The following is a 15,855-nucleotide window of genomic DNA, read 5'->3' as shown; positions in this document are numbered from 1 at the left end:
GTGGAATCACTGGGTCAAAAGGCAGATCCATTTTTAATTTTTGAGGTGTCTCCATACTGCTTTCCCCAGAGGCTGCACCAGTCTGCATTCCCACAAGCAATGAAAAGGGTTCCCCTTCTTCCACATCTTCACCAACACTTGTTGGTGTTGGTTTGTTGATTTATTGATGATAGCCATTCTGACAGTTGTGAAGTGGTATCTCTTTGTTTTTAATTTGCATTTCTCTGATGATTAATGATGTTGAGCATCTTTTTATATATCTACTGGCCATTTATATGTTCTCTTTGGAGAAGTGTCTATTCAGCTCTTTTGCACACTTTTTAATTGGGTTGTTTGTTTATTTGCTGTTGAGTTTTGTAAGTACTTTGTAAACTTTGGATATTCATCGTTTATCAGATATATCCAGGAATATGTTCTGTCATTCTGTGGATTGTCTTTTTATTCTGTTGATTATTCCATTTGCCATGCAAAAACTTTACAGTTTGATGTAGTCCCATGTGTTTATTTTTCCTTTTGTTTCCCTTGCCTGAGAAGATACATTTGATAAAAATTGCTATGTGCAACATCTGAAATGTTGGTACTTATGTTTTCTTGGGGTATTTTTATGGTATTGGGTCTCACATTTAAGCCTTTGATCCATTTTGAATTTATTCATCTGTGAGGTGTAAGAAGGTGGCCTAGTTTTACTTTTCTGAACATATCTGTCCAATTTTCCCAACATAATTTATTGAATAAGCTATCTTTAGCCCATTGTATGTGCCTGCTTCCTCTGTGAAATATTAATTGACTATAAAGGTATGGGTTTATTTCTGGGCTCTCTATTCTGTTCTATTGATCTACGTGTCTGTTTTTATGCCAGTACCATGCTGTTTTAATTACTGTGGCCTCATAGTATAGTTTGATGTTAAAGCATGATTCCTCTACCTTTGTTCTTCTTTCTCAGGATTGCTGTTGCTATGCAGGGCCTTTTGTGGTTCCATACAAATCATTGAAATATTTGTTCTAGTTCTGTAAAATATACCATTGGAATCTTGATGGGAATTGTGTTGAATCCATAGAATGCTTTGGGTAGTATGGACATTTTAATGATGTTAACCCTTCCTATCCATGAACATGATATGTGCTTAAACTTGTATCTTCTTCAGTTTCTTTCTTTAGTGTCTTATAATTTTTCTAGTACAGGTCTTTTACATCTTCGGTTAGGTTTATTCCTAAGTATTTTATTCTTTTTGAAGTAATTATGAGTGGGATTGTTTTCTTGATTTATCTTTCTGTTAGTTTGTTATTGAAATATAAAATGCAACGGATTTCTGGATATTAACTTTGTATCCTGCTACTCTGCTAAATTCATTTATCAGTTCTTTACTGATAAATGAATTTATGTACAGAATAAATTTACTTTACATACAGAATCATGTCATCTGCAAATAAGGATAGTTTTACCACTTCCTTTCCAATTTGGATGCTTTTCATTTCTTTTTCTTGTCTGATTGCTATGGGTAGGATTTCCAATACTGTATTGAATACAGGAGTAAACACAAGCCTTTTGTATTGTGGGCTTGGGTTTGGGGGTAGGAATAACATTTCTTCAAAAACTTAGTTGATGTTTTTACCTATTTGATCCTAATCACACTCATTCCTGGGGCATTACCCTCCAGCACTTCAAGCCTGTCTGTGAATGAATGAGCATGCTCCTCCTGCCAGAGAGCTGCCATAGGCAGAGAGAGGCAGAACACCATTGGCAAAATACCCTCTATAGGCCCATGTGGAGTGGGCTTAGGGTAACGGGCAGGACACCAACAGCACGAAGTGTATGTTTAAAATCATTCTACTGGAATTTCTGGCTCACCGGCCCTGTGGTCACATTTCTTTACTAATATTTCTCTCTCTCTTTTAAATTATTGCTAATTCTTGACTATATCTTAAAATTTACAAATTATGACTTCTGCTAAGGAATGAAAGATTATGCATTTAAAAATCTGCTAATTTTCCTCTTCTTGTCTGTCCTGTTTCTGCACTAGATTTTGTCACTCTGCTCCTTCTTGTTCTGTCTTTTGTAAGTGCCATATTTCCTTCTGTGGTAGGAGGGTGTTGAGGAGGGTGTTCAGGCCAACACAGCTGGTACAGTCCTTGAGGAGTATAGGGACATTTCAGCCAAGCTGAAAAGGCGGCCACCATCAAGGGAGCAAGCAGAGCTGAGTCCAAAACTCAAGCCCAATAAACGAAAAGAAGGATGGGGGTTTGTGAGTCTTTACACTAGATGGGGAAGAAGCAATGATCTACTCTGGGGTAGAAGCCAAAATTCCACACATCAGGAGACAAGAAGCTGAGCAAGGGTTGGCTGAGTATGTGAGAGGAGATACAATTGCATGGGAATGCTCATTGTCTTCAATTTCACCCGCAGAGCTCATCAGATCACCATGCACAGCACGGGTTGCAGGGGCGGGGGGAGTCCCTGGGGTTACAGCTGAGGATTCGGCATACAGTATGAACCTCTATACTTTTAAACATTTCCTAGACTTTACCTCCTTAATCCCCCAATCTCAATCACTACCTGTTATCATTTTGACTATAATTTACATTCAGTTTTGTTCTCTTACTTTTTAACTTAAAATGTACCCCTGGGTTAGAGTTTGCTTTTTTTTAAATCCAGGATTAAAAAGTTATACTTTTCCTATCTCAAACAACATTTTGGCAGGAAGTTAGCAGAAACATATGGCCCTCGGCATTGTGATGCCCAGACTGGCTTCTGCCGAACCATTTTTTTGCTGTCACATAGACAGCAACAATGTTTGGGACTGTTGGGGAATCATCCCACACAGCTCAGACTAGGGAACGCTGCTGCCTAACAGCCCACGTGCAGAGCTGAAGGGACTTCCCAGAGTCTGAGAATTTTCAGAGGTGGGGACGACGTGGAGTCAGCCATGGTCCACTTCTTAAAGCTGCAGGAGCTCCAGGGCTGTGTGCTTAACTTCAGGCAGCCCCCACACAGTGGTAGGATGACTGGGTCGGAAGGCATCAGAGGATATCGGTCAGAACTCAAACCAAAAACTAGAAACCACTCTCTCTTTTTTTTTTTTAAAGAGAGAAGTAAAGTAATTGGTTGCACAGGAAATGGCAGAACTAAAAATCAGTCCGGAGACAGTCAGGCAACCATCCCAGAGAGGAGCCAGAACAGGAAGCCATTAGTATGTTGGAGCACAGGGCAATGGGGAAGACAGTTATCAGTGCTCATTGAAAGTTAGAACTATGATGGGCTTGCCTAATGGGATCTCCAGCCAAAAAAGAAGCTCAGTGACTGCCAGAGACACTTTCAAGGCTAATAGGGAGTGGGAAAATACCCTGGCTTCCCTTGTTCCTATCCTCTATCATTATTCCAGTGCCTCGCACTAAATGAAACACAAGACCACAGACATGGGCCCTGGAACAGCAGCCTCAAACCTTAGACTTCCTACAATATGGATGGGTCTGAGAGCAAATAGGCCCGGGCTGTCTAGCATGAGGCAAGGAATTAATAACTGGGATGGAATGAGCCAACTCACCCCGTGATCTAAAGTAGCTACTCCAAATCCCCAGCCAACTCAGTGCTTGGAATTTTGGCAGAAGAAAGAAAATAGCAATCCTGAACCCTCGGTATAGTGATCTCGGTGCTGTTTTATTTCTAGGCAGCTGGGCCTCAAAGGGTTAATTGCTGTTTAAGTGGCAAGGGAAGACCAGTAGTTGACAGAATATATCTCTTGGACAGAAGCTGCCTAACATTTTCAGCCTTCATTAAGGAAACTCCAAGCTGAAAACAAAACAAAACAAAAACTGAGCCTGGAGATTACATGGGATGGGACGCTGTATAGAAAGAGGCACAATCTAGAGGCCAATGTCTAGGTCTTCAAAGACGTAAGGTCTGATGTCAGGGAATGCCATAATAGTACAATATTATGTAACCATATAACCAACATAGGAACCATATCAAAACCATTTATGTGACTAAACCAGGCCACTGAGAATTGGGAAGGAGCTGAATCATCACATGACAGCATAAAAATTCCCAGACAAAATCAGAATAGGCAGTCATGACCAACAGAGCACAGAGCTCAGCAATGGAGAGGGACCTTCATTCACTCATCCATTAAGCAAGGGCCAACCAAACTATTCAAGGCTGAAGACACTAAAGCCAATCTGTGCTTGCACTTAAGATGTCTAACTGTAATAGGAAAGGACTGAAGCAAACACATAATCAAAATAATGTACAATGAATGGCGTAACAACATAACATAAAAGAGAAGCATCCCAATTCCGTGGAAGGAGCAACAGCGTGCAAGAAATGTCTAAGGGAAAGTATGGCTTGCTAAGGAAAATGCAAATGCAAGCCACAAAAAATGATCTTAGAGAGAAGAACTGGGGACTACCTAACCAAATAGGTTTAGAAATCATGTTCAATCACTTCTTCTCAGAGTCAGTAGGATGCCGTTGAAGGCTTTTAGGTAGAGTAAGCACATGAGCAAATGTGGCACTAGAAAGACCATAATGACAGTGTGACAGATGATGGATTGGAGAGGAATCAGGCTAGAGGCAGGAGAGAAAGTCAGGGATTGTTTCAATAAGTAGGCAGGAAGTGAGAAGAATCTGGAATGAGATATAAACAGTAAGAATGGACAGAAGGGGTGGATATAAGGGATTGCCGAAGAACAGGGATGTAAGAGATTAAGATTATTAGTAAGTATTTGAAAGCAGGAGTGGGAGAGAGTTAGGATTATGTCCAACTTTCAGTCCTGAGAGTTTTTCAGGTAGTTTCCTTCTCTAACGTAGGCAACACAAAAGATGGGGTCAGGTTTGGACAATCTGGGTTTGAACTGCCATGGGGTAATTCACGTGGAGATCGGGCTAGGAAATTAGGAGAGCTATCCGAATTGGTAGTAAATACTTGGGGAATTGTTACCATTGGCTTGGGCAACTGAAGCAGAGGAATGCCACCATCCAAGAAAGACATCAGAAAGAGGCACAATCTAGAGGTTGAGAACAATGTTGCGGTTGGATCTCTGGAAAATACCAACAACTAAGGAGATGGAAGGAGAGAAATGAGAAGGGTGGGCCAGAGTGAAAGAAGGAAAACTGGGTGTTACAAGAGTCAGTGGGGAGGGTTCCAAGATTACAGCTAACATTGTCAAAATACTGCCAATTAGACAAAGGTTAAAATGCCATTTGTTTTGGCAAACAGGAGATCTCCCCTGATTTTTGCTTTTCCCCTGGGCTAGTGGGAATTGACCTGTGTGACCCCGAGCAAGCAGTTTAATAATAATCCCTACTCACAGGGTTGTTGTAAAAAGTAAGTGAAACTGTGCCCACCTGGGGAAGGCTGGTCTGCCTCTCTGTCTGTCTCTCTGTCTAGAGTTCACTTCCTTCAGACTTCTGTACATGCACACATTCCAGTGCTCCAGGATGTTTGAAAAATACATGACCTTGAAGAAAGATGGTCTTTTTAACAAATAATGCTAAATGCTACATCCACGTACAAAAGAATGAATGTAGACGCAGACCTTACACCTTTCACAAAAATTAATTTAAAACAAATCACCTAAATAAAGACCTTAACATGAACCTCAAAACTGTAAAACTAAGATAGTCTAGGAAAAAATCTAGGTAACTTTGGCTCTGGTGATGACTTTTTAGATAAAATACCAAAGGCACAATCCATGAAAGAAATGATTGATAAATTGCATTTCATCAAAATTTAAAACTGCTCTGCAAAAGACACTATCAAGAGAAGAAGAAGAAGATGGATCACAGGCTGGGAGAAAACATTTTGTAGAAGACATATCTAAAAAAGGACTGTTATCCAAAATACACAAAGAACTCTTAAAACTCAGCAATAAGAAAACAAAAACCTGATTTAAAAAGTGGGCCAAAGCCTTTAACAGACACCACACCAAAGAAGTTACACAGATGGTAAATAAGCATATGAAAAGATGCTCAACCTCGTATGTCATCAAGAAAATGCAAATTAAAACAACGGTGAGACACACCTACACACCTCTTAGAATGGCTGACATCCAGAACACTGGCAACAGTCCTTGCCAGGTTGTGAAATCACGTCAGCACTCACAGCAACACACTCTTCCCCACTGACCCTTGTCTTCATCTTCTCTGAGTAGTTCCAAGTTGCATTCCCAGGCATGTTGTCCCCAAACATGTTGGTGTTCATAAGCCCTTGGGTAAATAATTCTCTTTCTGTTCATGGCACGAACTTTTTCCAGTGCCTCTTTTTTGCTGCACTCCAAGATCTGCCCCTAGTTTTTGTTGAAGACCTAGCACACAAGGGGCCATGGGCTTGACACCTAAAACTGTGTAAAATTAAGAAACACAACCACATCCATTTGTTTATGTGTTGCCTGTGGCTGCTTTCATGCTACAGTGGCAGAGTTGATGGCTTACAAAGGCTGGAACAATTACTGTCTGACCCTTTAAAGGAAAGCTTGCCGATCTCTGGTCTAAGTCACCTCTGTCTGATAGACTTTCCTGCAAGGGTGGGAATGCACTGCTCACGTGTGGTTATTGAGTGCTGGAAATGTAGCTAGTGGGTCTGAGGAAGGGAATTCTTGACCAATTCTTAATTGGTTTATAGTTATGGTGGCTAGTGACTGTTGGGTTGGACAACACAGGTGTAGAAGCAATAAAGGGAGTTGGAAAGGAGTAGAGGTTTTTAAGAGAACAAACATATCTTGAAGTCACTCATTTCAGTAAGGATTTTGCATAATCTTTAGAGAATGGAGGGTGGCTTCCTCTAGGGGCCAGGCCCATACCGATTGGCCCAGGGATCAGAGGTATGGGGGTCAGGGGGAGGCTGTTGACAGGGCACAAACACATGCACCCTGAAGTCTTCATTCTAGGCCTCAGGGTCCTGAACTTCAGTATAGGAGATACTGGGGCTAATGATTTAGGCTCTTTGAAGTTCCCCCACTCTTACATTTAAATCTTGGGTCTGATCGTTAGCATAGCCTTCTGAAGACAGGAGACGAGGGTCTGTTTGAACACAACCACTGAGGCATTCTGGTTTTCATACCATGCCCAAAGTTGATAGATTTTTGACCGAAGTCTTTTTTATTCCTTCCCGTGGATGCTAACAACTGCCAACTAATTCCTCGTAACTAACTGTGCCCCGTATCTTTCTAGCATTTGAGACATTTTGCATGAGCCAGTTCAGACTCCTCGGCAGGTTCCCTCTCCCAACCCCCCATAGGTGAAGTCCAAGAAACTGTGCTGCTGGGCAGGGTCAGAGGTCAGCAGTGGCTCACCCGCAGTAGTGGGGGCTGCCCCATCCATCCGGTCAGTATCCCATTCTGGGTATCTGCTTCCTGTAACTGCTCTTTCTGTCACCTTTCCTAGTGCAGGTTCCCTCGGGAGTAGACGACGAGGAGACCATTTGCATGCATGTGGCTATAGGGAATGATCCAGGGGAGGGGGCCGGGGAGTGGGGAAGCAAAACTAGAAAGAGTAGAAAGCCAATATAAGATATGTCAATTGGCAGGTTGCTGTGGAGGACATCTGTGGCTCAATCCAGCTGGGACCCCTGGGAAACTGTGTGGAACGTGTCTCAGGCTTACCCTCCTACGTTGCTGACTGGGCAGTAGTCCCAGCACGTCAATTTTCTGGTGTCCCGTGCCTAAGATGATTTGACTCTCAAGTGGAGAGAGAGTGGCAGGTGCTTGCCAGCTTCATGTCCAGGATGGTGAGCGTGGCCACGATGTGGACAGGGCACTGACAGCTGCGACAACACTGAATACATTAAAAAAGCCACAAATCCCCAAACAAAGATGTCTGGTCAAAGCAAGAAAAGCAAAATCAAAACAACACACACACACACACACACACACACACACACATGCGCGACTTGGTCACCATTGGAGGTAACCCACGTACAATACTTCACTCTGACAATGAGCAATTAAAGGAGAAAATTAGAAAGTTAAGCCTCAGGCCTAACTTCCCTATATAAACTGTATTTCAGAGTAATCAGTTAGCCCTGGTCAATGAAGAAAAATTCTTCTTTAAGAAAAAATTATCATTTTTTCATCACTCTCTTTTAGGGCTGAAATAACACAAAGTGATTCATTTGTTTTAATATATTTCAGAATGAAAGGGGCGATAGAGGAAACAAGTGAGGAAATCTTGATAAATGTTGAATCTATATTGAATTTGCTGTGTAGAGGTTCACTATACTATTCTTTTATTTATTTTTTTAACTTAGAAAATCCTTTTCTTTTCTTATCTGCTCCAACACTATCATTAGCTTTGAGTTGCATACACATTCTTATAATGCTGATTGCCCATTTTTAAAATAAACAAAGCACTAAACAATGCATCTGAACAGCAAGCTACAGCTTTTTTCCTAAGATGCAAGTTCCAAACAATGATGCTTCTATCCACTTTGATCACATTGCAGTCTTAATATTTCCCTGATGAACTGATCCACTGATAGGAAGCCAAATGCTTGTTAGGAAATCTTGCCTGTGGACACACTTCATAGGTTTGTCGTGTGGGACTGAAAAACAATGAATCCTGAGCTCCCATCAGAGTGTCTGGCACTAGGGGAAGGCACTGACTAGTTCAGAGCTTTTTTGGCAGTCTCCTCCTCCCATTCCCAAACTGAAGTTGGAAAAGCCTCTTTTAGTTCCTTCCGAATGTAAATATATTTCCTGAGAAGGGTACTAAATTAACTCATTAGCACCTCCCCACGCAGAAGCAGAGTTTACTTTATCAGATTAACTACAGACAACAAGGTCCCCAGGCAACGGGATGTCAGTTGCATAAATGTTGACACAGACAAGCTAGAATGGAAAGTAAATCATGTTCCAATCTTATCTTTGTTTGTGGATGTGCACTTTCTGGGGTGCTTTTGTCATCGATCTCATTTGATCCTGGAGACCCCCATTTCAGAAAGGAGGTTCCATAAGCTTTAAAGCGTGGCCCCAGCCCCAAGCAGCCCTTCAACTGCATACCTAGAATTGGAACTCCAGTCTTCCGACTCCAAAGTCCAGCGGGGGCCCCAATGTCTGGGGGCCAGAATGAGAAGGTTGAAGAAGGAGGGAACAGCAGGGAAAGGATCTTAAATGCAGGATAAAAGGTGGGTGCTTTTCCCTGCATTAGGGATCCCCTTATAAGGGCACCTCCTCTCTTCCCAGTTTAACTGGGGTTTCTGTTTCTGTATTTGTCCCTATTGTATCTACACTGAATTATGCATGGGATTATCCTTGTTGACCTGAGATGGCCTATAATATTCAATTCTCACACAAAGTCCCCAGAATATTCATAATCGTGCTGATTTTACACACAGCTAAAAGCAAAATACAACCTCATTTTAGATTTTTAAAAGAGAATCTTCCAATCATCCCTGCAGAATATGTTATGAACCTGTAAAAATCTAGCTGCATTTTTTCTATTCTTGACCACATATATGATATTTGATTTTTCCCTTAAAAAAACTTGATTATTACTTCTGTTTTAGTCATTTGAAATCCAGGGCACAGTGAGTTTTAATGACTAAAGATAGACTATTTTTATATCTTTTCCTGTGGAAAGCACTTAAAAAAGCAAAGATTCACATGTACATAAGTGCATATGTGTACATATACACATACATGTATATGTATATAGCTGATTTTATGTCATACGCATTTGCAGCTTTAAAAACTCAGACACGAGAGAAGGGTGTAAATGAGACAATGCTCTTTCCCCCATAATCCCATTCTCTAGCATAAGCACAGTTAATAGCTACGCAGCTCCTTTCAGACTTTATTTTACAGAGTTTTCGAAGCACTTCCACATACTTCATCTCATTGAAACCTCACAACAGCAGTATTCAATTATAAATGTGAGATTGGGGAAATTGTTTTCCAGTGAACTTTAATAACCTTCTCACGAACGGGAGTTACCATGACTGACTACCTTCTATTCACATTTTTGCAAACCCAGGCCCGGATTGATTCACTGTGACCTTTTGTGCTCAATTCATACAGCAAAGAGCAGCCTGGGTGAGGGGAGCAGAATCAATCCAAAATCTGCGAAGCCCATTGGCTCCATCAGCTCCAGCCTTAGCTAACCTCAGAACATTTGCGTGGGAAATGTTTTCCAAGCTATTTTAAGGGATGCATTTTGCAAGATCACTAACTCAGACAAATGTAGGGTGAACTGGTCTAGCCTGTGGTACAAACCTGAGTTCAAAATAGAGGAAATAGTGGCATCTCCTCCCATATAAGTAGGTAGAGATAGATTTCACACACTAATTACCACTGGAGATAAAGTGACAGCTTTCAAATTAATGGAATAAAACAAGCCCCCACAGGCTAACAGCATAGTCTTGGGGTTAGCTACTTCATTAGTGGGGTCTTTGTTCTAATAGATCTTTTAGATAAGATCTTGAAATCAAATCTGGGTGGGGGGAAAGAGGGAGTTGGAGAGAGCTTGGAGTCTTAGGTGAATCCAGTTACCATATTTTTAAATTACACTAATGGAAACATAAGGCCCTTGATTCTAAAAAGCCAAATCAACTTCATCTCTTAAATTAGTTTGTATATAATGAACTGCTTAATTTGGACTCTGACGTTGCTTCAAGGAACTCACTATGATAGCCAATGACTAACCATGATTAAATTGCCCTCCAAGGACAAATTAAAAAATAGCTCATATTTTTTAGTCTTCATTCATTTCCTAAATCATCAGCAAAAATGTTTACTGGGTAAATGGGTCATCTTTATTATTGTGGCTTCAACATTCCATGCTGATACTGTTCTCTCAAACCTTTGGTCTCAGACTGAAGCGGGAGGAAGTGGCGACTGAAGCAGATTTGATTTCCACTGAAACAAAAAGGCAGCAACAAGTCTCCGAGCTCCCTGAATCTGAACAAAATGCAGAATGACTTGGAGTGCTGTGACCTAGCTTGAGAGGTTGTAATGGCCCTGATAACGATTCATGTTTTCACAAAACAAAGGGCTATCTCTCTAACCTCACAGCCTAGACGGGGCCTCCTCCACTGAGCTGCCTTTGATGATGAGACTCGAGCAGCCAGTCTAAGAGAGAAAGGGACATTCAGGGAATTCTAAGTGGTTTGAATCAGCAGTTGTCATATGCAATTGATGTTCATTTATATTTCACTAGCCAAAATCTAATGCTGCCGAAACTGGGAAAAAATATTTCAAATATTAATCAGGCCCAATCCTGCTTTAATGTAAAAAATGAGCTGTCTTACCTTTTTTTAATCCTAGAATCAGAGGGAGATTTAATATTTCCTGACAGTGCTTTAAATACTTTGCTGTTCAGACTTCAATGAATCCACCATAATTATATCAGTTAAAGCAGCTTGGCTTTTTCAAAGCTGTTTCAAGCTCAGGGTACTTTTGAACTCCTTATCATGGCATTCAGCCTTTGATACCAGGTTTAATAGAGAAAAGGCCAATCCTCAAATGGACCACCACTTAGCTCTTTAACCCATTTACCCGTTACTTGTTTATATTTTAATCTGTGGACTCAGTGGTCTGTAATTTCCCAGCCTCCTCCTCTCCAGGAAATTTAATTGCACAGCATCTGGGAGCCACACGCTATTCCCAGGGGACAGTTTCAGGGAAGACCTAGCGATTTTTAATTCCCAGAAGATCAAACAATAAAGACTTCAGTAGATTATCATTAAGAACTGATTTCACATTTAGTGTCTAACTAGGCCTTTTATAAGAGCCTTTTCTTTTGTCCTTTCAGTGAAGGAGGCTAAAAAAAATTATCTTTGTTTCCCAGGTGGAGAAAAGGTAAGATATTAATATACCATTTGTGGGGTTTTTGGGGGGTGGAGTACCAGTTTCTTTAGGTGGAAATTTATTATACTCACCCCTCACCACCCCCTCCAGAAAGCCGACAATTGCATCATAGTTTTGGCTTCAATCAGCCTGCTCATTCTTCCTGTACCACACTCTCCAGTAAAGTGAGATCCTCACAATGTGTTGTACTGGCGACTGTAGCCTTCACCTCTACATCCACTGAATAACAAAAGAGCACATATTTTCCTTCAGAAGAACAGCCAAAGAGAACTAACCACATTTACGTAAAGCCAGTGGATGAATCAGAAGGCCTCCGCTCTGTGTGAGTAGGTGGCGAGCCTCACCTTTCTAAGAAACAGGGGATGGCTAGTGTAGGGCCCTCTATTTCTTCAGGTGACCGCTCAATCCCCACAGCAGAACCCTAGCTTCTTTGAAAGTTTAAAACATACCACCACAAGCCAGTGATCATATCTGGGAACTCTTTAATTGTTTTCCCCTAATGTCCCATGTAAAAATAAATGAGAAGACATAGAGTGGATGCTTATTAATAACAAAAGAAATTATCAAAGAGATGAACATAAATGGTAATGAAATCAGAACAGGACAGCGAAATACAGAATACAGACACTGGAGGGCTGAAAGGGAGGAGAGATGATAACAAGGCAAGGTTCGCTTTGAACTTCTTAGTATTTATCATATTTTATCTTAATTTTCTAACAGCCATTTGTTATTTTACATTGAAATCTCTCATCAATCCAAATTTTCGTCATTTGATGCAGTTATTTAATCCTGCCTTATCCCATTTGCATGCTCCTCCAAGATAAATATCAGCAACTAAATTGGCTACTTTCATTCTCAGTAGGAAACATGTCGATGCTGCTATTAGGCTAACTTAGCAAAGGTTACCTCTTAACAAAAATGGATTCGGACTGTTTGCAGGATTAATACCAAGATGGGATGCTATAGTATTAAGATTTTCAAACTTGGGAGTCAGAGGACATGAGGTCTAGTTCTGATTTGGCTCTTAATATGTGTATATGTCAGTCAGCTTAAGCCACATCATTAGGGTGATCATTTGCCCTAACCCAAAATTTATACCCTATGTGTCATCAGCTAGCCTTCAAATAGCCCATCCTTCAGATAACCCATCCTCCAGATATCCCATCCTCCAGAGCTGCTTCCTAGCAAAGCTGTAGCTATCTTAATCTTCCAACAATACCAGAGTATTCTTAGTCGGCATAATAGATGTTAAAAATGGATTTCCATGGGTAAAAATTGACTTGTCAGTTAGGATTTAGGAATATCAGAAATGGGTATGACATAGTGAAAACAGTGAGAATAAAGCCATGTGGGTTCCACGAAATATTCCACAGACTCCCGTCCTGCTTGCATAAATAGGATAACAATCTACAAAACCCTATGGCTTATACCATTAGGGATATTGTTCCCTAGATTGTACAGTGTCTGCCTATTTACTCAGCCCTCTGATGGCCTGATATCTACTATGAGGCTAACTGAACCTGCCTCTGAAGGAGAGCCATGTCTGACTCAAGTAAACATTGCACACACCGGTAGAGTTAGAACCCCTGAAGGCCACAAGCTAGAATTTCATCAGACTCATAGAATAGCTTTTATGAGCTTTTTTGTGTCTGCTTCCTAATAAATGTTTAATATACATCTTTATGTGAGGCCGAATTTGGTCAGAGATGCACTCTCAATATAAATTGATGAAGAGGTGGTGGGGAGATTGTTACTCTTCATCCATCTCTAATTATTGGTGGTCACCATTAACCACAAAATAATCTTTGCAGTATTACCCATCAATTACCCAGCATTGATCTCTCTGTAGCCCCATTCCAGGTAGTCTTACTGTCACCCGGGTGTCTGCAGGCAATTAGGGGGCAATGAACTTGTAGATCTCCAGACTACAGACCCAGAGGAATGCAGAAGGGTTCAGCACATGCACAGGGCTCTCCTGGGTTAGCAGCCCCTTTGGACTCAATGGGCGGGTTTGACTAGTGCCTGGTCTTTGCTCCCAAGTTCCAGAAGTTAGGGTTTTCCCACTTTTCTCCAGGGAACTGAAGACCCTATGGGAGTCCTGATCACTGCATTCTTCAGGCTAAACTTCTTCCATGGGGCCATTGTCAAGCCCTTTGAATAGAACACAGAACAGTCAAGACCTTTGAACAGAACACAGAAATGGACATCCTGGAGGCATGTAATAGAGAGAAGTGATGACGATGATGATGGTTGCTAATACAATCTCCACACGGCAAAAACCTATGTCACCACAGATTGTGTTTGGTTGCATATAAAATGTAGTTGAAGAAATATTGACTTAAACTACTGTGGGTTTGTTTCTCTCTCATCACACTTCTAGAGTTGGGCAATCTAAAGCTGGTACAGGGCTTCATTGATGCTTTCAGGCACCCAAAGTCTAACTTCCCACTCTATCGTTATTAGTTTGTTTCTTGACCTATGCTTTCAAAGTAGCTGCAACACCTCTGTACATATAGTGGAAAGGGAAATAGAGCAAAGGGCTTTCAAAAATAAGATACTGTCTTTTTATTCAGGAGAGAAAGAGCTCTCTGGGGAATCTCACTTACATTGCATTGCCCAGAATTTTGTCATACTCTACAGCAAGGGAGTTGGGGAAGAGAGTAATGTTAGCAGGACATATCGCCATTCTAAAAAAATGAAGTCCTATAGTCAGGGAGAAGGGGAACGGACATTGGTAGACAACAAGTGTGTTTACCACTACCACTAGTTACCAGTCATTTTTTTATACCTACAGTCTCTAATGTTGCATTAGGGTAACTATTTTTAACATGATGGCACTAAGGATTAAAGTCTTTTAGTGACTTGCTCAAGAAAATGGAAGATCCATGATTTGGATCCAGGTCAAGTTGATTAATAACAGTAGTAATAATAATATTAATGCTGGTGAGATGCTTGTCATGTGTTGGAGATTCCTTTAGGCGCTTTATGTGCGTTGACTCTTTTCCTTTTCATAGAAACTCTCTGAAAGAGGTATCGCTATAGTCCTCCTTGACCAGGTGAGCAAATCAAGTGTTTGAGAACTTAAAAGCCTTTTTAAGAGTCCCACAAGTTATAAGAAGTGAAGCTCAAGTTTGAATGCTGTTCTGTGTGACTCTTTAGCTCTTGACCACTCTACCTCACAGCTTCTGCAAAACCTACTCGCTCAGACCATATACACCGCCATAATCTTACAGGAGTTGTACAGACACTGAGAAAACAAGCTCATGGTTAAATACTAAGAAGGCAGCTACTCAGTACTTCAACTTAGAAGTATTAAATAGAGGAAGACCTAAGAAACAGAAAGGAAATCAGTCAGGTCCAAGCTGGTGTTTATCCATATGCCAGAAGCTCTTGCTATTTTTCCTTTATGTAAAGGGCTCCTTTCTCTACACTGCTGTGTATTCTTGGTATCTATCACAAAAGATTACAATTGCTTGCTGCTTACCCATTCTTTCCTAACAGAACCCCCATTTTACCTAGGGCAACATTGGTTTCAGTTAAAATGACTCACTTTCACAGACTCCCTTGCCTCTGTGGGGTGGCTTTTTATATGAGACTGGTCAATGACATACAAGTAAGCATAATCTATTGGTGAGGACTTCCTGAAAGTTATTGTTTATTGCTGGAAAGAGACAAGCTCACACTCACTTTGGCAGCATATGTGTTAAATTGGAATCATACAGAGAAGATTAGCATAGCAGTCGCACAAGGATGGCACACATATTTGTGAAGGACTTTATATTTTGTGCAGTTCCCAGAGGTCATTTGACACCTCACTGGTTAATATCAAGGAAACAATATGAGTCAAAGTACAACGTGTGGCATCCTATATTGAATTTGTGATTTTCCTGAGAGAGAGAGAGAGAGAGAGAGACCAACTGGTTTATTCACTTGCCTTTTATTCATTCATTTATCTTCTTTCAGCCTGGAATGGAGTTGTGATGTCCAGTGGGGCAGCAGCTATATTATGCACATGAGGAACATAAAAATTTTAGCCTTGGACTAAAAGTGTTATAGTGGA

At 41.0% G+C, this 15,855-nt stretch overlaps 1 non-coding gene across 1 annotated transcript; it reads left to right on the top strand.

Annotated features, from left to right (window-relative positions):
- Window positions 1-15,474: 15,474 nt before the first annotated feature.
- Window positions 15,475-15,580, top strand: LOC118986014 (U6 spliceosomal RNA). Its single transcript, XR_005066255.1, has one exon. It is a non-coding gene; the product is annotated as a U6 spliceosomal RNA (small nuclear RNA).
- Window positions 15,581-15,855: the final 275 nt, after the last annotated feature.

Source organism: Sturnira hondurensis, unplaced genomic scaffold (genome assembly GCF_014824575.4).
Source record: "Sturnira hondurensis isolate 20B ecotype Veracruz unplaced genomic scaffold, ASM1482457v3 Scaffold0004136, whole genome shotgun sequence".
Taxonomy (NCBI): Eukaryota; Metazoa; Chordata; class Mammalia; order Chiroptera; family Phyllostomidae; genus Sturnira; species Sturnira hondurensis.
The sequence above is the reverse complement of the archived record's forward strand: the minus strand, read 5'-3'. Positions and strand labels throughout refer to the sequence as shown.